General features: G+C 40.5%; 1 protein-coding gene across 2 annotated transcripts in view; it reads right to left on the reverse strand.

The window, feature by feature from the left end:
- The window catches only part of tln2a (talin 2a), a 67,346-nt gene that overhangs the window by 41,058 nt on the left and 2,762 nt on the right, over positions 1 to 23,526 (reverse strand). Inside the window, exons 2-3 of one of the 2 annotated variants that reach the window (XM_079845721.1) lie at positions 16,906 to 17,006; positions 4,542 to 4,589 (exon numbers count right to left, since the gene is read on the reverse strand). The gene's annotated coding sequence lies outside the window, so the exon portion shown is untranslated. The remainder of the gene's footprint in view (positions 1 to 4,541; positions 4,590 to 16,905; positions 17,007 to 23,526) is intronic. The other variant, XM_079845720.1, reaches the window with a different exon arrangement.

The following is a 23,526-nucleotide window of genomic DNA, read 5'->3' on the forward strand; positions in this document are numbered from 1 at the left end:
TTATCTGCGTGTCCAAAACATGGAAGATTGAAGGAGATGGGGAGTAGCCTAGTGTTCTGAAAAGCTCTTTGCCAATATACAGTATATAACTAATATAATTATGCCTAAATCTAAAATAACACTATAGTGTTCACTGTATAATTAAATGTAGATTAATATTTGTTAATGCTGTGTTCTGTTGTTTGATTAACATTAACTTATAGGTTGCTGTCACTTTAAGACCGAATACACAGATCCAATCCGCTTGTTAAGTCGTGACGTAAGGAATGCCGTTTCTGGGTCCAAGCCTCAACTCGTTTCACTTGAGAATGCCATCGACGGCCATTTATGAGCGCTATATTATTCATATTAAACATCAAACATTTTAAATACTTACAGTCTACACAACAGTCTCTGTGCTCACAGCGTCACAGATATTAATATTTTATTGATTTCTAAAAGATGAATCACTGTCTGGCCATCTGGAATTTTGGTATGGAGATAAAGGTTATGATTATAATTTTTTTGTAGTATTACACCACATTGTGTGTGTATATTAGCACCGTTTGTTGTTTTTCTTGTGATATGATAGAGCGTTTGGACCCGGAAGCGCTGCCGCGTGACGTCAGACTTAACAACCGAATATAATGATACACATACGATTTCTTTCTCAACTCTTTATGTTCACTTAAAGGCCAATTCCCAGCGCACAGACAAATGTCAACAAACACCAACAAACACGTCGGTTGGAGTTTGTTGGATTAGTGTGATACCCCAGTCTGTGTTTGTTGGTCAGGGTTTGTTTTCTTCCGACTGAACATGTTCAATCGCCGTTTGTTGGGTCGTGGAATGTCTGAGTAGTGTGGTATGATTTTCCAACAAATGACAACAAATTATGACATGGACTGGCCACGAACCATTGCCATGAGGATGAGGCAAGTCCATTGCAAAGACTGCGTGTAGGTGCTGTTCGTGCTTAGTAAATTATCCTTGTAGTGAAAATGGGAGGTTTCTGGACAAATCAGAAGACAATTCTAGAGAAAGAACAAGAAGATATTCGCGAGAGAACACTGGACAAAGTTTGAAAAAGCGCGTCCAGTAAGTTATTATGTGCTATAGAGTGAAAGAAATCCACCTGCGAGCGGGCACTCTCACGTTACAATAATGCGCTCGCGACATTTCACGCCATAGCACAATCGATAACACAATCTCAAATAAACTATAAAACAAGAAGAAGTAGTGTCTGAAAGCTGCAATCTTTTATTTTTATTGGTTAAAATGAATGGGGAGTATCTCGTGTTTTTCCGTGGGCGCGAGTTTGTTGGTGTCTGTTGGGGCAGTGTGAACATGACATTTATTTTTCATAAAATTCAACGACTAACTTGTTTGTTGGCGTTTGTCTGTGCAGTGTGAATTGGCCTTAAGACATAATAATTGTGTTTACGATAATACTTGCCGGGACTGTTATTTTGACCATTTTGTGTGTATGTGTCCATTCAAGCGCACAGAGATGCAAATAAGGAATCAATTTGCTATCAGAAACGTACCTCTCTGTGTGCACACCCTTTGGGTGTGTGCAGCGGTGCACACAAATAACAGCGCACGAGTACCGAATTGATGTTGAAAGTGAAACAGCACAGTGTTTCCCACACATAGACTAATTTGTGGCGGTGCGCCACAGAATCATCAGTGGCCGCCACATATTACGTGTCGTTAATCTTCTTTCTTTTTTTTTACACTATTTAAAACACGCAGCGTTTTTGTTCAGATGCACTTCCTTTCCCTGCTCTCCCTCCGTCTCTGTCACTCATGCACGTCTCTCGCTCTCAAATGGCCAAACCTGCTCTTGATATGAAAAAGTTTTAATACGAAATTCAAACAATAAATTTCGTTTTGGCGCTAATGTGGCATAACAGTTTAAAGCCAGAGGCGTTGAAAAACAGAGTTGCGACATGCTCTCATCTCCCGGCGGCGCGAGGTCACATGGTTCAAACCCACGCTGTCAATGCATTTGAATGGATAGACAGCTTCACTTCAGGTGTTTGCAGCAATTTTCGGTAAACAGTACAGTATAGTGTGCATTGATTATTACGTCAACCATATTTCCTACAGTATCATTTTATTATGGAGAGTGATGGAGATCAACATTGTTTACATAAATGTTAATGTTTTTCTTGTATTTATCCCTCAGGTATTCCTTACAAATGTTCTATTTTTTAGTTTAATAATATTTATTGAATATTTTGAGGAGATCTTTTGGTAATAAATAGGCCTACTATTTGTGCAATAATTATGGTCCATTAATGAATTAAAATATTTTTCTTCTAATATTTTTCTTATTTATATTACAATTAGTGTAGTAATTAAGGTTAAAATAGAAAATTCCAATGCAAAGAGGCAAATTAGAGTCATTTTGTGGCTGGAAAAATTATAATTTTCATTTGTAATGCCATTACCCACTATAGGTGCCTTTATGGCTCTTTTATAAATATACATGTATCTAATCTAGTTGCTCAAAAAAGTATTGCAGATAATAACTGCTTAGTTTTAGGTTTTGCATTTGAATACATATTTAGATATGATCAAACACTAGATTTCTTTAAATGTGAAATTTTAAAATGTTAATAACTTGCATCCTAATATTTTTAATGGTATACTTGTATAAGCACACACAAGTGAATATTAATGAATGCAAGCTGATATAATTTAACCCAAGAAAAATTTAAAATAGTGCTAAAATAGTGCTAAGGCAAACTTATTTTTCCTTATATATGTACAGTAGGCTATATACATATTAATTGATACTGAATCAAGATCGAAATCGATATTTGTGCCAATCACCAACCCCAAATACCCCCGCCCGCCACCACAAATTGGTTTCTAATCTGTGGGAAACACTGCAGCAATTAATTCGCAAAACACGTGTGCTGTGTATGATCTGTTTAACCTCTAGCATAGAGCGGAATGAGCAGAGCATCACACTGCGCAGTGATAATAGGTAAAGCGAGAGTGAAACACTGAGGGGCGGCATATATTTTCAGCTCATATTTTCAGCTGTTTTTCTCTTTCGACCAAAAACCGAAAATGGCATTTTCTGGAAATAATTTTCACCAGCCAAAATTTTGGTGCATCCCAAGTAAAACACCAAACCCCTATACAGAGAAACAGCCCATATTGTACCAATCGAACAACACAAAATTCCTGTCTGATCAGGCGTAACCTCTCATTTGCATATGCATGGCACACTCTTCTGCATTCAATGTTTGCAAGCATATAAATCCACACACACACAAACTTGACCAGCTCACCGGTGGCTGTAGAGTGCCTGAGACATCATAACACTCCAGAGAATGCTATTCCATTTATAGATGTTTAACAGGAACACATGCTACATTCAGGTTAGCAGAGCGACTGAAGTCTGATTACTCACTCAAGTTCTTACAGTAATGAAACGCACACATGCAGCCATTCAATTAACACAACCTTTTATTTCCACTGCCTCATATCAGCAAGACTCAGCAGCTATATTCTCCCATAGAGTCATACACTCATAGACACACTTCTAGACGTGACTCATGTCTGTCAACAGTGTTTCTATAGTAACTGTGGGCTTCTGAAATATGATTACGGCGCTAAAAACTTTGTAGAGGGTAGAGTTAAGTTAATCTGAACTCCTTAAATAGTGTATAAATGTGTATAAAACTCGGATTACTTTGAAAGATTTCAATTAACTTAAAACTATAAAATAGAAATTACAAATCATCTCACTAGTACCTTTGGACAACAGTGTTCTTTACTAGTTCAGTGTTTATTAATATTTTAAATTAGCTTTTAACTTTTATATTTTCAGTTCTTATTTCAATTCTTGTCAAAGTTTTAGTAATTTTTCTATATTCTTTTTTTTTAACCAATTTGATTTTAGTGAATTTTTTTTAGTTATTATAATAGTAATTAAGTTATATTTTTCATCTAATATTTATATTTAAATTTTATTTTAGCTTTATTTCCATTTCCAAAATATATTTAGTTTTTTCAGGTTTATTAAAAGGAAAGCTTGTGTTGTTAAGCAGTGTTGTTATTTTCTCACCACCAAATGTTTTGGCCAATCAAACTTAGAAACCACTTCATTTCGAAAATAAATGGCTGGTTGAGTACGTTTTTCACGTTTTTCAAGTATTGATTGTTTTTTAGATTAAATGTGAATAATTGTAGTGCGTAATGCTCATTTTAACAATGCTAAATGATATCCAATATATATACACATATATACACACACACACACACACACACACACACACACACACACACACACACACACACACACACACACACACACACACACACACACACACACACACACACACACACACACACACACAATGTCTGGTTTGGTGTTGATGAAGGGGTACCTAAGCCCTACTGATGGGGCTGTTTGGTATATAAAACAAAAAAGGCTGGGAAAGACTTTTCTACAGCAAAGAAAGACAATTAAAAGCAGCATTACCATATAGTCTGAGGAAAAAAAAAAACATTTGAAAGAAGTATAGAGAGCTTGGCCTTACCGTAAATTTGAGGTGTATGCAACTCTAAAGCACTGCAGATCTTCCCAGCTAAGGAGACAGTAAGAAAGAAATACTTTTAGGGGCAAATTAAAGGGGAATACATTTTTTTGGGAAATGCTAATCAAAGAGACATTTCAAATGAAACCACAGTAATAAATATTGAATTGGACCTGACAAGGTTTACCCACATAATATCTTTAAAGTTCTTATACCATCACAACTGCCAAAGAAGTTTATCAATTTAGCAATGACAGATTATTCAGTCCAAATTTTATTCCCATTAGCCATGTTAGGTGGAAGATATAACAGATGGGCAAGTTTGAAAAGAAAAAAGCAGCTAATTTAAGATGGAAATCCTGTCTGTGTGTGTGTGTGTGTGTGTGTGTGTGTGTGTGTGTCTGTGTGTGTGTGTCTGTGTGTGTGTGTCTGTGTGTGTGTGTCTGTGTGTGTGTGTCTGTGTGTGTGTCTGTGTGTGTGTGTGTGTGTGTCTGTGTGTCTGTGTCTGTGTCTGTGTGTGTGTGTGTGTGTGTGTGTGTGTGTGTGTGTGTGTGTGTGTGTGTGTGTGTGTGTGTGTGTGTGTGTGTGTGTGTGTGTGTGTGTGTGTGTGTGTGTGTGTGTGTGTGTGTGTGTGTGTCTTTGTCTGTCATGAGGGGCGAGTTAAAGCCACAGTAATTAACCCAGGTCTATCTACTAATAATCTCATGATTGCAGAGCTGACTCAAGGCCAGAAGCCTATAAACACACTTAAAAGAAAAGAGCTCATATAAAACTCCTAAATTACCAAATGAGCTTATTAAATAAAAGGTGAAATTAAAGGTGAATCAAGTTAGAGCGTATAACAGCGCACAGCACATATACACTACAGCATCTAACAAAAATAACATTTAGTATATTAACAAAAACAACAAAATAACAGCTTCAGGGGGGAAATATGTCAAGAATCAGACAATAAGTACTTCTAAATCTAAAGCTCTTCTAAATCTGAAGACAACAGCGTATTAAATTACTGTATGACTGCATGACGTAGTCTACAAGTCATCAACCACTATACACACACTTCACCACTGGTGTGACTAGCCCAGATAGCATATGAGGGTCATAGAGCTGCTGCTGTTGTATTGAGTTGCATAGTGTGTGTGGTAAGTGACCTCAGTGAGTGGTAGGAACATCTGTGCAGCAGCTGCTGCCATTCAACCACTACAGAGGTCAACAAGAGTCCAGTACAGATCATTAAATTCACACTGATTAATCACAGCAAGCTCACAAATTTCAAAAAATAAATAAATAAATAAATAAAAACTCTCGTTTTTTCCAACTCATCCAATTATGGACAAACTAATCAGTCTTATGTCGGGTTATGCCAGAATTTTTTAGAGAGATTCTCCTCACGTCCAAATATTTCTACTTTCTTAATATATTTGTGAAAACCAGCATGCCAACGGTAGTATGTCAGAATACACAGTATTCAAAAAACAATGGGCAAAGAGTGGACGGGACAACCTGTCACTCAAATGAGAATCACAGCAATAGCAAACCACAAAAATCCAACTATCCAACAATCGATTTTTTTCTTGTTTGTGAAGTTGTTTCACTCTGATATATGTCACAATAGGGAAGAAAAGACTATCACAACATCCATTTCATTGGAAAATATTGTCAGAACATTCTTCAAAACTCACCTTTTGTGCTTCATGGAAGAAAGTCGTAAAGGTTTGGCACAACAAGGGTGAGTGACAATTTAATTCTAATTAAAATATATAGTCTAATGAGCTCTTTAACATTTATGCCAATCTGGAAATCTAATAGTTTCTGAATTAAATTATTTAAAAAAATGATTAGATCAGAAATAATCATCAGAGCACCATAATAAATACACAAAAAAAGTACAATAGCCATTTTAATTAAATCACAATTACAAATATTCAGACATCCTCTTGCTGCCAAGAGCACTGCAGAAAATTAGGGACAAGTTAAGGAGAGATGGATAGAGAGAAAAAAAAAAACCAAGGTGACTGGTAAAACATGATGCTCGAGACGAGAAGGCCTGTGTGATGAACAGCAGACATGGCCTTCACTGGCATGGCTTGCATGTGTAGGCGGTGAAGTTCACATGACATGACCATGCTGGCAACACATCAGTGTGTCAGACGGCTTCTTAATGACTCACCATCAATGAAAGACAGAATGAACAACCCCCTGTAAACGCAGCATGTTCAAGCAAGACTACAGATTAATTCAGAGCCAAATTCAGTCCATGCTTTAATGCAGCCAAAGCAGAGACCATTTACAGTATATGTTCACTAAATTGATTAATACAGAAATTGCTCATTAAAGAATCAAGAGGAATCAAATTGTCCCTGATCTTTGGAGTTGAGTTCAATGTAGTCTGAAAACAGAGTAACTTTCAGAAATTAAAGGGGTCATATGATGCGATTTCTTGTTTTCCTTTCTCTTTAGTGTGTTATGTAGCTGTTTGTGTATGTATAAGATCTGTAGCGTAACAAAGCTCAAACTAGTCTCAAACCCAAAGAAATATTCTTTGTAAAAGTTAAGTCTCAGCCCCACCTTCCTAAAGCCCGGTCCACACAGCACAGCTTTTTCTTTGCGGCTTGGTCATTTGCCCACACGCAAACGCAGTATGCGGTCACTAAAACTGAACTTTTTAGAAAACTCCAGCCAGAGTGAACATTTTTAGAAACTCTGGTTGCAGTGTTGTTGTGTGGACAGTGCAACCAGAGATTTTGGCGTGTTTTTCCAGGCTTCTGATTGGCCAACTTGGCTTTTTTATGATTAGGGTTATATTGCCTAGCCTGGTCCTACCAGACTCTCGTACATTTCATTTGTACATAGAGTCTGGCCACTCTCCATTGACAAGCGTTTACTTCCTTGAAGGCGGGTTCTCTGTTGAAGTTTAAAACTATTGGATCTGCCAAGAGTCACTCTGGATCTGCCTAACCAATCACTAACGTTTGGTCGTGACGTATGTCACGCGCCGTTCGCCTTTGATTCTCACGTTAACTGAGCACACCACCTCAGTATCAGTGATAAAACCTTGTGCATTCGGATTGTTATTTATTCACGGTGGAGAGGAGAGTTTTGTGATCGGAACGCGCTGCTCTCGTGGTGCATATCTCGTGCAATCAATAACATGATTGTATGCTGTCAATAAAATGTCATATGCTTAGTATGATAAGAATAAATGCTGCCTTGAATAACAGCCCAATTCAAATGTTTACGTGCTTTTATTTTATTTTTTGAGCGGTGGTGAAATATTTTGCTCTTGTAAACACTTGCCACTATTTAAAGAAATACAAGTCTAGAAATGCAAATTACAGCTCACGCAACCGCGCAGTGCTCTGAGAGGGTCTATAAAGGATATAAATAGTGAGTTTTGAAGTGATATATTCTTGAAAACTCAGAGATGTGGATTCGGAGAGCAATTACATTACCACACGACCTTGGTGTTTGTCAAAAGTCGATAATTCAGCCTGGGTTTTTCACGCGGGTGGTGGGAGACGGACGGCTTCAGCAACTCCTTCACCACTAACGGAGCGAGCTGGAAAAGACTTTTCCCGGACCACAACATCAGCAGTACAGCAGTGATTGTTCTTGCTCCGTGTAACGGGAGTTCGTTTGTTCAGGGAAGAAGGAGGCGGGAACCGGCGAACGTTTAACAACTTTTAATCAAATAATAAACACAAAATGAAAGTAAAAGCGGCAGGCCCTCACAGACGACTGCCGCGCACAAACATAACAAAATCCAACTTAAAATCCAGGCCTAGTCCTCTCTCGTCCTTCACCGGTGTCGCTCGTCCTTATATGCCTCCGTGCTCCCTCATGAGAGGACTCGAGACCGGTGTGTCTCAATCACGCACACCGCTCTCGCTCGCTCGTCCACCTCGCCACACTCTTAACTTCTGGACATTCGTCAGCGCTGCCACACACTCGCATCTTTCACCGCCGCCATTACTGAACTACAACTCAAACTAGCGCATGACATCAACGTCATCGCTCTGAGCCACTCCCTCTGTTCGCTGATTGGACCGGTAAAAAATTGTTCGGGGGAAAACCTAAGCATACACCGCAGTCCCAGACGTAGTACTGAAGGAAAATGAAAATTGAGCGGAAGTACGTAGGAGGGCGGAGCCAGGCTATATATTGCCACCTGTTGGTTTGACATGCTCTTGACAGCACTTCATAGCGTGTTTTGCATTTTCATGTGGACGAAATTTTATTTTTTAAATGGAGTGAAAAACTCAATTTATAAAAATACCTGTGTATGTGTGGACTAGGCCTAAAACACTTCGTTCAAACAAGCCCCCACAAATCTACGTCAATCTGTGGGGGCAGAGTTTCATAACACACCGCCCAAATGTATATGCAAAGAAAGAAGGTGTACATTTTATTCTCGCTGTAGTACAGTTGTTGTCGCCGGCACCGCCATGTCATGGAGCCTCTGTTTATAGTTGCGAAAGCCTAACTACTTTGTTTGGCCTTCCAAAAGGGGGGATAATTAGAAAGCAGTGGTTAAGCTTTATTTACAACACTGTTACAGTACAGTACAACCCAAATATTCGACTGTGTGCTGCACATTTTTCGGGAGACTGTTTACAGAACCTGGGAGAGCACAAAGGCCATTTCTAAAAAGTGTGGCAATTCAATCTTTGCAAATACAGTCTGGCGCTTTTAACTCGCAAACAGACAAATAAATAAAATAAATAAAATTCACACACACACACACACACACACACACACACACAAAAACACAATTAGCTTTTGGAATGGCACGCGTTCATTTGTGTGTGCGTGTGTTTTTGTGTGTATAAGTGTGTGTGTGAGTTTTTTTGTCTGTTTTGCACTCTTGATGTTTTAGAGATTCACCCCTTCACTGTTGAGTCCTTTTTTTCTGCTTCCTGGCTTATTTGTAGATTGTATGCACAAAAAACCACTGTATTTTCATATTTTTGCCAATTTCCCATTAATTTCCTATGGGGGTCATTTTTGACCCGAAGGTCCTGAGTGTGACTATTTTTTTTACGACCACTTAGACTTTTCAAATCCTGTCCCCAATTTTTTGGGGTGTTCATATACCAAGTACCAATAAAGTCACCAAGATTCGGACCATTCCGATGAAGCTACGATTTGTAACATTTTTTTATAAAACGCAAGATCCACTATAGTGGTAAAAATGTGCTTTTGCGTGATAAAAATGCTCAATGTGTCCACCGGATGGCACTGATCTCATTTACAGGGTTCTTGCAGGTTTCAGAAAGTCAAATTTAATTCCTTTTTAAGACATTTTAAGACCATAATGATTGAAATTTAAGACCTATACGACGCATTACCAAAATTATTTAAATCAAAGAAATAATAAAAAAAGCAATAAAGCAATGACATTAGTAACCCTCCACAGCCAACAACGTGCCAAATGCCCAAAAACTTAGGCCCAAAATGAAAATAGGCTAAAACAAACTTGCCCTCAAATAGAATAGATTACAAAACAGCATATTAATAGCCTAATAGAGATTGAACAGGGGATGCACGATTTGGGGAAGATATCTAATTGCGATTATTCTGGTTAAAATGCAAATGTTTTTTTGTTTTTTTTTTACAAATGAAAAGTGTATACATATAACATTTTATATATTAATGTTTATATATTAACAAGACTAATAATAATGATTATATTCAATAAATACAAATATTTAACAAAATTAGAAATACTACTATTACAATAACATTTTAATTATTAAAAAATTAAAAATAGAGTATTTAAGAATAAATATAACAATATAATAATAATACTAATAAAATAACATTTATATTTTACAGAAAACTTATTTTACAAAAAAAAACCTGCTGGGTTACCTGTTAATATGCAGACAGCCTATGACTAAAAACCATTAGAAAGGTCTAAAGGTTTATTGTAAAAAATAAAATAAAAATATAAAGAAATTCTGTGCTTTTTATCTGTGATATAAATTTCTTAAAGTCTATGTACTTAATATGAAATATGAGCCTCTTATGCATCCACTGTGGGGGAAAAACTGTACATTGGAGAAAAACATATGGGTTGTCATATAAATTTATTTAGAGAGAAGTATTATTTTTCATATTTGTTACCCAAACTTTCATTCATACTGTAAGCCAGAGGGCGCCCTCGAGCAGAAACTCCACATTTCCCTCAGAGAAGTAATCCTTCGCCCTAATGTGAAGCTAGCGATGTAGGATAAACAGAAGATAGAAACGCTTTGACTGATGAAACGAAGACAATAAACACGACTGCATCAAGCTATGGTGTATTTGAGTTCTTCAAGCCTTCACTATTGTCATAATTATAAGGTATGCAGTGCTGATTGAGTGCAGACTTTATCACTGTTTAGAATAATATAAAACAATGCATGTCTGCCTCATTCTGTCCAGAAAAAATACAACGTTATTAAATGTAGACGTATTTTGCGGGCAGGTAATTGCATTTATCACGGGATTTGTAGTTTTATCACCGAATGCGTGTACCAACACCCCCAGAAAGAAACTACAACACCCAGAACGAACGCTCTGAGGGCGGCGCAGCAAACACTCTAGAGCTCCGCTTTCGCGTGTAAAGTTAATAACTTTCTGCAGCCAGCATTTCTGGAAAAGAACGAGGATAACACTTTTTTTTAAGACCTAACTAAATTAAATTTAAGACCTCGGGTGAAAATCTGGCCGTTTTTAAGACATTTTAAGGCCTTAAATTTAAAAAATAAAATTTTAGACATTTTAAGACTTTTTAAGACCCCGCGGGAACCCTGTCATTTAAAAAATTGCTTTCATGAGGCCTAGGCTTGACTCTAAAATGAAAAACAGCTTTAATTTAAAAAAAATATATATATTTTTTTTTTATATTATATATTTTTTTATATTTATTTATTTTTTTTTATTTATTTTTTTTTTTCAATGGGAAAAAATGGGTCATAATTATTGCATAAATATTAATTATAAATCATAAAATTCTCAAAACACCAAAAAAGAAAAAATATTATTGAACAAAAATATATTTCATTGATTTTACTCAAATCTTTTTTATCTTAATCCTGCCCTCCGGGTCATTTTTGACCCAAAGGTCCTGAGTGTGACCCATAAATGAAGTACCCCAGAGGGTTAAAGGCTCCTCGTTTTGTTTTGGAGGTCTCCTACGATAGGTTGACCGGCATCAAAGGTAAAAAAAACTAAAAAAAACAACAACAACAAAAAAACAAGAATAATATTCATTGCACATAACCATTTTTGAAAGATTCTCAAAAGACTCGACAGATGAATCAGTCTCTCAAAATCCCTTCTTTCCGAGAGATACTCTGCTCCGATTGGCCAGATGGCTCAGTCTATTATGATTGGTCTACCGCATACAGCGCATGTCGGAAGCTAAAAGACTATTACCATAACTGAACTTCAGCTCCATCCAGTGGCTTCCACAACCTCAATGATAGTACAAACTGTAAAGACAGTAATGATGACGTCGATTTTACCATATCAATCCGAGCGCGAGTCCGATGATGAAACATTGGAAGAACTAGTTATTCAACCCTAACCTCCATCGCAAGGACAACTTGAGCAGGATGTTTCTCAGTGATACACTACTCATTTTGAGGTACATTATGGGATGTCGGATCTGAAATTCCTCACCATCAGCATTAACAAGTGTATGTTCATCAACAAATCAATGTGTATTTCTAATTTATTGCGGTACTCAATCAGAAACTGTATCAATAACAGTATACGTTAGCCCAGCACTAACGTGAAAGACTGATATAACAAACGTTTGTAAAACTATTAATCTTGCTCAATCCTTTATCTTTACTCAAAGTAGTAAGAACGACAGACAAACTGCATTAATACACACAGTTTTAGGTAATAGTGGCCCACATCTGCTTAGCAGAAATATTTCAATAAGACAGTAATAACGCGAGTTAGCTGGTAGCCGGAAACTTACACAATATAAAACACAAAACTATGTATTTGGAACACCCAGTAGAAAATATATACATCAATAATTATTCATACTTACAGGTTGTGATTCTGATGAGCAAGCTAGTCCAAATAAACTGGGTACTGACCCATCTTTCAAGAGCAAGCGTTTTGCGAATCCGCGTTGAATTTCAAGATTTGAGAAGCAGTTGTCAGTAAAAGGACAATTGTTGTGAATGAAGTTGTTCGAGGGCAGAAAATGTACAACATAGTACAACATAGGTGGTCTTTATCCAAATGTCTTCTAGTGATGTAGAACGGTCATGCAGTGGGATTCGAAATACAAACGACTTGTATAGGTGGTTCAGACTCGATTCTTTCATTTGGGAGACAATAACTTTATGTATCATGCACTTTCGACTTTACAATTTTGCAGAACGTTTACATTCACAGACAGCTATATTACACACTGCATGAAAGGGAATATTTGAAAAACCATAATAGGTGCACTCCATTCAAGGAAACGGAGCTGCAAAATCGAAATCTTTGGGTTTCTGACTAAATGTAAAGTCTGTGTTGTCACAGACCAGTTAGCAGGTCTGGCTCTTGAAAGACAAGCAGCATTCCTGCTGGATCAGCAAAACTCAGTAAGCTTCCAGGCTAGATTAATTCACAGCAGGAATACAGAGTCTAGTCTGGGCACAGGGGTGTATGAATCATTTTAAAAAGTAGGAGGGCACATTAAAACATCAGTCTAAAATAATTATCCCTCCACAAAGGGGGCAGACAAATGTAGACATTTCTATTGCACTGGCAGCCAGCTCATGTTGTGGATCATGGGATTGACATGGCTTTACACAGCTGGAACAGCTACATGGTGTGACATCTGTTTAACACAAAGAAACGGATGTGACTGAAAAAAAATACGCATACACTGATTTCATTTGCTGAACACTCCACCAGTCTTCCACCAGTAAGCCAAGATGGGATGCACAAACTTCATTTTGATGGACCTACAGAACCCAAGTTTACACTTTGAGGAAATCAACCTGCCTAACAATGATGTTCTTATAGTTTGCTGTACATTGAGATGGGACACACTTCTATATACACATTACACACACACACACACACACACACACACACACACAATAATATCTCATCATTCAAATAGAGATCATTTCCATTCAATAGTTTTAAAGCAAGTCTGATCAGCCAAGAAATGGCGCCAAATAATGCCTCTTCAACATATTTTGCAAACGTTAATAATTAAACCGTTTGCAAATGGAAATAGACTTCAGTCAACCCCAATAACATCTGCAAAAGCATCTCCTGCTGCAGCTGAGCAGCCAATAAGCAGCCTCCTGCTAGTCATTAGCTTGTTTAATGACTGTATTTTCACTGACAATCCAGCTTGTTTAACACGGCTGGGGCAACATTTTACACGCTGCACACTTTCATAAAGCAGCAATTCCAGAGAAAAATGAGCAGCGCTAGACAGCTTAATCTGAAATGTCACTAAAATTGTGGGGATTAGCAACTAAAACCACTGCCAGTGCCAACTAATGAGGCCGTTACTCATAATGTATGTAAAAACAGAGTAGACTCAGCAGTGTGCTGTTCTAAAATAGAGTAAAAGTACAGCCACAAGAGCATCATCTGCAAACTTTAACAAAATGACTTATACACTGCCAGGAAGAACCACAGTTGGAATTCCGCCCACATGTAAGGTACAGATCATATGTTTCTCTGAGCTACAACTATGACCTCAGAGCAAACAGCTGTAACAGATCACACAGATCTGGTTATGGACATTATGTCCTGTTCAACGAGATGCACCTCAGAGGATTACACCACATAGCCTTCCAGTAAGCATGCCAGTCAGGAGCCTAGATAGTCGGTTGTATCCATTTAATTCAGCATTAGGGAACTGCATTGGCATAGCTACCACACAAATAAAAGGCTATTTTCAAGCATTTGATTAATGCAGAGTTCTCCACATGTAATCGAATCCAGCTGGAGTTCTCATGACACCCTTTCAAAAAAAGTGCTCCACAGAGGGGGAGAAAGTGTGTGTGTGGGGGGGGGGGGGGGGTAACAGTCATGGAGCAGGACACCCAGGTTTGGCTTTTCCTGTATGTGTGGCTATACAACACTAGACCATGGCTGGAATCCCACTGGTGTTGTTCTCACCCAAAAACACAACAAAATCTCCTTATATAGAGCTAGCTACGGAACATATAGAATGCAACATCTGGCTCCAAACCCCTCGTAGTCTTCAACATGATCTTGTCCTAATGGGCTGTAGGGATTTGTGTAAACAAAGTGTATTTTTAGAAACATGTATTTGAGCAGAACAGCAGAAATGTCACATCTTCCACTTATTTTTTGGTTAAGATTTTTCGTTTGGATTTAAAATGACTCAAACTGTTTTTTTATCTGTGTGTTTATCAAGTGTGTTAATACACCATTCACCCCTTTTGCAAAACCAAGAACAACTTTAAAAATAATATGTTAAGATTTTTTTTCTTTTTTCTTTTTATGATTTACCAATCCCTGACCTTTGATGAAGGCATACATACATAGTCCATAATTTAGCCAGATGCTGTCAACACAGAGCCCTGTGAAGGTTAAACGGATGGTCGACAAATATTATCATCTCTACGTCAAGGCAGATTCCAACTTTAGAAGGACAGAGGGGGGCCAAGAAGGTAGTAAACTGAGATTGAGAGGGATAGACAGACAGAGAGACAGATAAAATTGGACACAGACTAAAACACCACACGGCTCATCTTCATGCAACAAAACACTGCCAACATTTATTAAGAGGCTAAGAGCTTTAAATGCTGAAACTTCAATGTTTTTTCTCAGAATCTTGACTTCTTGGACAAGACTATCTGCATGTATAGGTGTCAAATACATTACACCCTTTTCCAACAACACATTGTGGGTAACACTTTTACAAAAGAATATAAATATACTCACATGCAGTAAATACGTTTTTAAAATGTTATGACAACACAAAAACACAATTATCAGAAAATATTAACTAACACGAACGAACCAAATGGTCTTGAGATGAATTCATGCTATGTTCACTCTATAGATCCATCTGTCATTTAGGACCAGCAGGGTCCATTTAAAGAACTGTGTTGCCAAGCTATATATAAATATATAGCTATATAAATGTAACTTAACTTGCATGTTTATAATGCTTGAGATATGTTGACGATGTACCAAAATAACCCAGGTGAGTGAAGATAGATAATTTCTGCAAGTTCAGTTTACAAATTTGTATCACATGATTCTTTACAACTTCTCTAAACTCATGTGCATGTTACTGTATGCTGATAGGTCCCTAGACTCTTTGTGAAATATATAAGGATGCAGCTTTTCTTTCACATATTTTCTCACAACTGTTTAAATGTCACAAAAGAAAACACACACAAAAAGTTACAGCTCCCTCCCATAATTAGGGATGTATCGATATTCAAATTATTATAGGCTGACATTTTTTTATTTAGGATTTATGACGATTAAGATCATTTTTATTATTTTGAAAAGTTAATTGAGGTCCAAACAACACTAGACCCCACTGACTTTCATTGTGTTGAAATTGGAGAAATTCTTTATCCGTATCTTTTATGTTCCAGCGAAGTAAGTAAGTAATAAATGATAACAGAATTTTTATTTGTTGGTGAACTATCCCTATATGTTTGTGCTAGTGGATGGCAAAAATCTAAAAATCTTAAAATAGAAACAATTATTATAAATTATCTTTTAAATCCATTGTCTTATCTTAAAATAGAGGAAACAATTATTTCCCCAAAATAGACTGAAATAAACAAAACAAAAAACAAACAAACAAAAACAGACAAGGGAACAAATAAATAAATAATCATTTATTATTAAATAATAATAATGAATTAAAACAGTCTACAATACAGGGAAATGCCAGATCTCTGCAGTATACGCCACCCAGCCAGCTGTAGACTGGCTCAGAAAAGCCCTTCTCGACTCTCTGATATCATGTAACCATATTGAGCCTCGTGTCAGTGGGCAAAAAATAACTCGAAATTCCCAAAAATACCCTGACAGAAAAAACACTATACTATAAGGAACTATTCATTAAAATGAGCACCTGAGACATGTTCTTTCCCCAATACATTGTCCAACAATCCATCAGACCACTGTATTTTCCTTTCAACAACTTTCTTAGATCACTCATCTACTGCTCCAGGGGAATGTGTTCAAATGAGAGCAGCTCGCTTGAACCCTCTTAACAGTTTGGATGGTAATTGTACCTGCCCTTCTGGCAACCAACTCTTAGTGAGCACAAAAGATCACGGCGAGCCAGTTAGCCATTCTGCTGAACGGGAGGCAGCAATAGCAGAAGTTCCTAATATAACAGACTGACCTGGATCCTTTTTCGGCACAGAGAATGTGGGGGTAGAAACAGCCTCAGGCCTCCAGAGTCAAACTCAAACTCCAAGGCTCCAAAAGGTGTCCTGTGTCTGCCTGTATGGAGCCAGATATTTTGTTGGGTAAACACTCACACACAATTAAAATATGCTTGTAATTCACCGGGTACAATACCGTTTAAAAGCTTGGGGCTGGTATATTTTGTTATGTAAAAGTCTCTACTGTCATTTTTAATCAATATAATCCTTGCTAAATATAATTATAAACTTCTTTATTTAAAAAAAAAAAGTATATATCATACTTACCCCTAACCTTGGGGGTGTGTTTGGGGGTACAACAGTGGTTTATTTCAAAACTCAAATACTAATATAACATATTAATATGGAGACTTACTTTCTTATGTCAAACATAAAAGATATTTAGATTTTTTGGGGGTCTTTTTTTTTTTTTACATGAGGATGAGTAGAATTTTAATTTTGGGGTGAACTATCCCTGAGCTGACTATATCTATGACAAAATTTGAGCTAGACAAAATGTCTATTGTAATTGGTTCTTATGACAGGTAACAATAACAGGTAACTAAATTAGAAATCTAAAGCCAGACTAAACAATAGGCATTTTCATTCAAGATGAAGGTGCAGATAAAAGTGTGTGGCAAAACAAGGAAAGCAGAGTTCAAAAAGAGAGAATGATGACAGTGTAGTGTGTGGAGGTGTAGTGTTTTATCAGTTGCTATTGGCAGTCATGCTCAGAACTCACTGGAGCTAAAGGATGTGACACCCGCATACCCAACGACACCCCTGCTAATTATAACCACTGCATTTGAGGAAGAGTTTCAGTCAGACTGCCACCTGAACCTTCTGTGTGAATACAAAGTGTTCAAGGAATAGTTCACAAATTAAAATTCTGTTATCATTTACTCGCTCTCATGTTGTTCCAAACCTGTGCGACTGTATTGCTTCTATGAAATAGAGTTTGAAAACCTTTGCAGAGGGGTGGATTTTCAGTGGAATAAGACTTCAATTTCCAAACATATACTCCATTCACAAGACGTGATTTTTATTATATTTATCAGCTTGACAGCAGCTGCTCATTCACTTAAGCCTGAACATTTTGCTAAGTTTTTTCCTTTTTTGTTCAATGCAAGAAAGACAATCCTACAGGTTTGGAATGGCATGAGGGCATGTAAAAGGTCTGGTTGTCTGATAATGGGGTATTGAGAATGCCAGGAATTTTAACATTTGTGAAAACCTTTATACCGACTCAAAATGTTTCTAGGGGTTCTCTGGAATGTATATTCGAAAATGCTGCACTTGTCCAAGGGGGAAGGCAGAACATGGCAGGTGTGCTGATACTCATTCGAATGCACACACGCATACATCCGTTTGCTACTATTCCTATTCAACATTACACAAACAAAAATGCCCTTCAAAATACCAAGAATGCAGGAGGTCCAAAGTTACAAAGTCATGCAGTATAGCCTATTCACTGAGTAATAAATACACTACTGTTTAAAAGTTTGGGGTCAATGTTTTTTTAAAGAATTAATAGTTTTATTCAACAAGGATGGGTCACATTGATCATGGTTATCATGGTATGATGGCTATTTTAATCATCAATAATCATTGTGGTTTTCCACAAACAGTTTGATGTGAACTGTTCTCTTTCATAGGTTCACTCGACGCTGCGTCACTTTAATGACGTAATGGGATGCCCTCTGGGTGTGCCGATTGTCTGAAGCCCTTATAGAATCACGCCAATTGATTGGCTGATGGCGCGCACGTCGCCCCACCTGACGTAGTCACCTATATTAGCGCGCGCGCGCCATCTGCTCCTCAGATTTCTCTGCCTTCACGAAGCGGCCATTTCATGCCCTTCGGTTATCGATTTTTCTGGCCCAAAAATTCTAGGATTCAGTCGATATTTACCTCAGCACTTCAGCGACCGCGGATTGTGGAACTTTGTTCTCCTTGTGGTGAAGTGCTATGGAATTCCGACGTTGCCCACCGCCGTGCACTCGCTTCATCGCGATCGACGATCCCCACAGTAAGTGTGTTAAATGTCTGGGATTTCCTCACGCACGCGACGTGGTTCAGGGGTTCTCTAACTGTAAATACTGCGATAACCTTCTCAAAACCCTCCGCTCGAGGCTCGCGGTCTTTGAGAGGGAGTCATCCGTTTTTCCCTGTCACGCTCCAGAGGCCGTGCAGGCCTCTCTTGGATCCGCGACCTGGGGTTCGGATGTAGAGCTCGAGGATGTGGAGTGCGAGCAGACGGGCCTCGCCCTTTCTCTCCCTCTCTCCCCCGAGCACGTGCGCGGGACTCCGCCTGTGGAATACTCGCACGATTATCTCTGTCCCAGCCCGGAGGCACGCGATGCGGTTTCCTTCGGACTGGAGGATGTCATTTTCACTGCAGCATCCGACTCCGAGGATTTCGGTGCTGCAAATACTGACGACGTTCTCCCGCCAAGCGGCCAGGAAGCGCGGCCATCAGCGGCATATGACGAGCTCGTGGATGTACTCGCGCGCGCTACACAGAAGCTCGCGATCGAGTGGCCGGAGTAACCCCGCGAAGCTCAATCTTCTCGGTTGGATGAGAGATTCCTCAGCGGCCCTAATTCTAGGCCTCCGCGGAGGAAGCTACCATTCTTCAGTGATCTACACAGTGAGATTTCTAGATCCTGGAAGCAGCCGTTCTCAGCCCGCCTAACTAACGCGGCAGCCGCTGATTTCACCAACCTCGTGGGTTTTGAGGAACAGGGCTATTCCGCCATTCCCGCGGTTGAGGACACGCTGGCCACTCACCTCGCGCCATCTTCAGCTCCCTCGTGGAAGTCCCGCCCCCTTCTTCCCACTAAGCCGTGTAGGACCACTTCTGCCCTGATTGGCAAATCCTACATGGTGGCTGGTCAGGCTGGCATGGCCCTTCATACTATGGCCATTCTCCAGGCATATCAGGCGGATGTATTGAAGGAAATGGACGAGGGCACCGGTTTGACACCAGAAGCTGTAAAGGAGCTTCGTAAAGCCACGGATTTGGCGTTACGGGCTACTAAACACACAGCTTGCGCTGTAGGGCGCTCTATGGCGGGCGCGGTGGCGGCGGAGCGCCACTTATGGCTCAATCTCACTGAGATTCGCGATAAGGAGAAAGTTTTCCTTATGGACGCTCCGATTTCCCAGTCCGGATTGTTTGGGGAGGCGGTTAATACTGTGGTTGAGAAGTTCAGATCTGCAAAATCCCAGTCTGCCGCTCTTAAGCAGTTCATGCCGAGGAGAGCGAGGGACGCTCCTTCCCCCTCCCCCTCTCAGTCCAGAGATCGGCCCTCTTTCAAAAGAGAGTTTACCGCCCGGAGGAGCGACCAGAGTTATCCTCCACCCACCACGGTCTGGGGAGCTCGCGGTCGTCCATTTCCCCGTCAACGTCCTCACAGACACATCGACCCAAAGCGGCCCAGCAAACCTTCTGCTTCGGCCACTTCGAGTCGCTCCTGACCCTCCGGTCAGAAAAAGGGGAGCTGCAGTTCATGACCGGGGCTGGGTCAGACCGCGCACCCACCAGCCCCCCACCAGCTCTCCCTATCCAGCTCTGTCATTTCCGCCGCCCAGCGCGCTTCGGAATACAGAACCGACTCTATCCTCGCCTTTTCCGGCGCTGAAGGAAGGAGACGCTGTCTGCTTTCTCCACTCACGTCTGATTGGCTCACCATCCGCCGCTCGTCCAGACGGAGACACATCCGGTCTTCTCCGGGAACCAGAGCGGCCCAGCCTTCCACTGCCTACTCCGCGCCAGGACGCCACGTGCTCTCCTCTGCGGATGGCCACACCCCCCTCAGAGGTCCAGCTCGACACCCCAACTCAGGTATGTCCACCGCACCTCATCATACCTCCCACTTTGTCAAATTTCTTCCACGAGTGGAAGCTTTTGCCAGGGATATCATCCTGGGTCCTCCGCACGATTCAGTCAGGCTACACGCTTCAGTTCTGTCGCAACCCTCCTCGCTTCGACGGGGTCGCTCAGACGGTAGTAAACAGCGCCTCTGAGGCTTCTGTGCTACAACAAGAGCTCTCTTCTCTCCTCCTAAAGGGGGCAATAGAGGAAGTTCCGGCAACAGAGGAGAAATGTGGCTTCTTCAGCCGTTATTTCCTTGTTCCGAAGAAAGACGGCGGTCTGCGTCCCATCCTGGACCTCCGCCGCTTGAACTTCGCCCTCTACAAAGGGAAGTTCAAGATGCTAACGCTAAAGACTATCTTGTCTCAGATACGTGCGGAGGACTGGTTTGTCACTATAGACCTGAGAGATGCTTACTTCCATATTCAGGTTGTCAGACGACACAGGAAGTTTCTCAGGTTCGCCTTCAAAGGGAAGGCTTATCAATACAAAGTCCATATGAGCCCCTTCCTCTGGTGGATGAAACGCTCAGGGGCTCGGTCAACAGGATCAGCCCTTCGCCTATTGAAGGTGTCACGCGGCTGCTTTCGTGCCCTATCAATGTGGCGAGACCCTCTTTTTCTTCAGAAAGGGGTCAAGATGGGGGCTGTTTTCCGTCGCCAAATTTTCTTTGCCTCGAAGGAGTCGTCCCAGTGTCGGCTCTGGTTTTCTCTGAGCTCTCCTGCCCCGTTGGGGATAGATGCGTTCGCCCATCCATGGCCCAATCTGAAACTCTATGCGTTCCCGCCCATCAAGCTGATTCCGGCGGTTCTGTACAGAGTAAGGGAGAGTGGGGCCAGCCTCCTGCTGGTGGCTCCACACTGGCCATCCCAGACTTGGTTCTCGGAGATGGTTCTCCTCCTGGACTCCTCCCCATGGGAGATACCGGTTAGGAAGGACCTTTTAACACAACTTCAGGGCAGGATTTGGCACCCTCACCCGGAGATTTGGAAGTTGTGGGTATGGCCCATCAAGGGCCAACGACACTAAACGCTCGTCTTTCTGCGGACGTTCAGGAGATCATTGCTAATGCGAGAGCCCCCTCCACAAGGAAGCTCTATTCCTCCAAGTGGAGGGTCTTTGAGTCGTGGTGCTCGACTCATGCAGCAGATCCAGTTAACTGCCCGGTTGGTTCAGTTCTGGAGTTCCTGCAGGAGAAGTTTGCTGCTGGAGCAGCGGCCACTACCCTTCGGGTCTATGTCGCAGCTATAGCTGCCGGTAGGGAGTCGGACGAAATCCCTCTAGGCAAGCATAGACTGGTTTCATCTTTCATGCGAGGGGTTAGGCGCCTGAGACCAGCACGCTCCCCTGGTATTCCCTCTCCGTGGTCCTTGAAGGGCTAACTTTGGCTCCATTTGAGCCTTTGGAGTCAGCTCCTGAGCGAATTCTGACTCTCAAAGTTGCTCTTTTGTTAGCTTTGTCTTCTTTGAAACGAGTGGGCGATCTACAGGCTCTCTCTGTTAACGGGACCTGTATGGATTTTGCCCCTGGCCTAGTCAAGGTTACCTTAAGACCTAGGCCGGGTTATGTGCCCAAAGTTTTGTCCACGTCATTTCGCTCTCAGGTTATTACTCTTCACTCCTTTCCTTTGACTCGGAGGAAGACGAGAAACTTAATTTGCTCTGCCCAGTTCGAGCGTTGAAGTGTTATGTTGACTGTTCAGACGGCTGGAGGAAATCTAACCAGCTGTTGGTGTGCTTCGGTGCTGGCCGCCGCGGGCTTGCCGCTTCGAAGCAAAGGGTTTCCCATTGGGTGACAGAGGCTATTTCCTTAGCTTATGAGGTGCGTGGTTTACCTTCACCTCTTGATATTAGAGCGCATTCCACCAGAGGTGTGGCTTCCTCTCAAGCACTTTTTAGAGGGGCTCTTTTGGAAGATATTTGAGATTCTATAGTTTGGATCTCGACATGGCTCCGGGTTCGCATGTCCTGTCTGCTTAACCTAGTCATGCAGGTTATCTGGTGTTCTTTGAGCCAGATACGGCAGCGCTTTAGCTTGGCGTGTTTGGTATATCGTTCCCATTACGTCATTAAAGTGACGCAGCGTCGAGTGAACCTATGAAAGAGAACGTCTCAGGTTACTTGCGTAACCTATGTTCTCTGAGTAGGGAACGAGACGCTGCGTACGCTGCCAAGCTCCTCGCGCTGCCGACAGGTTTTCCTTTTCGGCAGAGAAATCTGAGGAGCAGATGGCGCGCGCGCGCTAATATAGGTGACTACGTCAGGTGGGGCGACGTGCGCGCCATCAGCCAATCAATTGGCGTGATTCTATAAGGGCTTCAGACAATCGGCACACCCAGAGGGCGTCCCATTACGTCATTAAAGTGACGCAGCGTCTCGTTCCCTACTCAGAGAACATAGGTTACGCAAGTAACCTGAGACGTTTTCAACATTGATAATAAGAAGAAATGTTTCTTGAGCACCAAATCAGCATATTAGAATGATTTCTGAAGGACACTTTAGACTGGAGTAATGATGCTGAAAATTCAGCTTTACCATCACAGGAATAAATTGCATTTTAAAATATATTAAAATAGACATTTTAAATTGTAATAATAATAATAATAATAATAATAATAATAATAATAATAATAATAATAATAATAATAATGACAATATTTCTCAATATTACTGTTTTTTACCAACCCCAAAGTGTTGACAATAGGTGGCATTTAGCGCTGAAA

This window comes from Gobio gobio (genome assembly GCF_949357685.1).
Source record: "Gobio gobio genome assembly, chromosome: 2".
NCBI classification, from domain to species: Eukaryota; Metazoa; Chordata; class Actinopteri; order Cypriniformes; family Gobionidae; genus Gobio; species Gobio gobio.